General features: G+C 35.2%; 1 protein-coding gene across 1 annotated transcript in view; it reads left to right on the forward strand.

Moving 5' to 3' along the window:
• LOC119586375 overlaps positions 1 to 842 on the forward strand; it is a gene marked incomplete at its 5' end in the record, with an annotated part of 5,985 nt that overhangs the window by 2,960 nt on the left and 2,183 nt on the right. The window contains 1 exon segment of the mRNA XM_037935087.1: positions 783 to 803.

Consider the following 842-nt stretch of genomic DNA (forward strand, 5'->3'; position numbering starts at 1 on the left):
TTTTACTTTTTTTTCTTTTGTAAAAGCACTTTGAATTGAATGTGTGAGATCATGGAAATGTGAGTACATAGAAACTTGAATGTCGGTTTTCATGGCCAGATCAGGAAGGGAGCAGACCAGGAGAAGATCAAGGTGAGGATGAGAACGGAGGAAGGAGAGCAATAATTGCCACGGCAGTGTCCTTCGTGGCAATAGTTTTATATGCATTTTTATAAGGGTATGTAAAGTTTTACAATGTATGCACCTTTATGCAGACATCCACTTAAGGCACATTTGACACTTTTATACGGATCAGTTAATTCAAGAAGTGCATGAGAATCTTACTTACAAGTATTTGATTAAAACATCATATATGGAATATTTTTAATAGGGAATAGGCTTGCGATAACTTTTACATTTCTAATTCAATCTTTTCTCAGTGTCTGAATTTGCGTTTATTTGTATATGCTTGTCTGTACACATGTTCGTGAAAATGTACATACGTCCATTGTGGAACAATCCTGCAGATATCATCTCCTAATTATGAGCTGAACTGTCTATGGTAAACTGCTCACGAAGATGTCTTCAAATACAAAACATAAATATATGTATTTTTTAAATGCAATATATCTAAAATGCAAACAGAGACAAACTCTGTATAAATTCTTGTATTCATCAAACAACCGAGCAAAATAACACCAATTCTAGACTGTAACGCTGTTCCATTCTCCTTTCATTAGGGTTTCATTTTATTTTCCCTCTTTTTTAGCGCAAAATGAAGACACGAGTGCCGAAGAGACCAGAACTGTGTTGACGACCAAAAGGTTAGTCTCTGAATATTCTGCTAAACGTTGTACCCTCTA

The sequence above is a fragment of the Penaeus monodon genome, chromosome 21 (genome assembly GCF_015228065.2).
Source record: "Penaeus monodon isolate SGIC_2016 chromosome 21, NSTDA_Pmon_1, whole genome shotgun sequence".
NCBI classification, from domain to species: Eukaryota; Metazoa; Arthropoda; class Malacostraca; order Decapoda; family Penaeidae; genus Penaeus; species Penaeus monodon.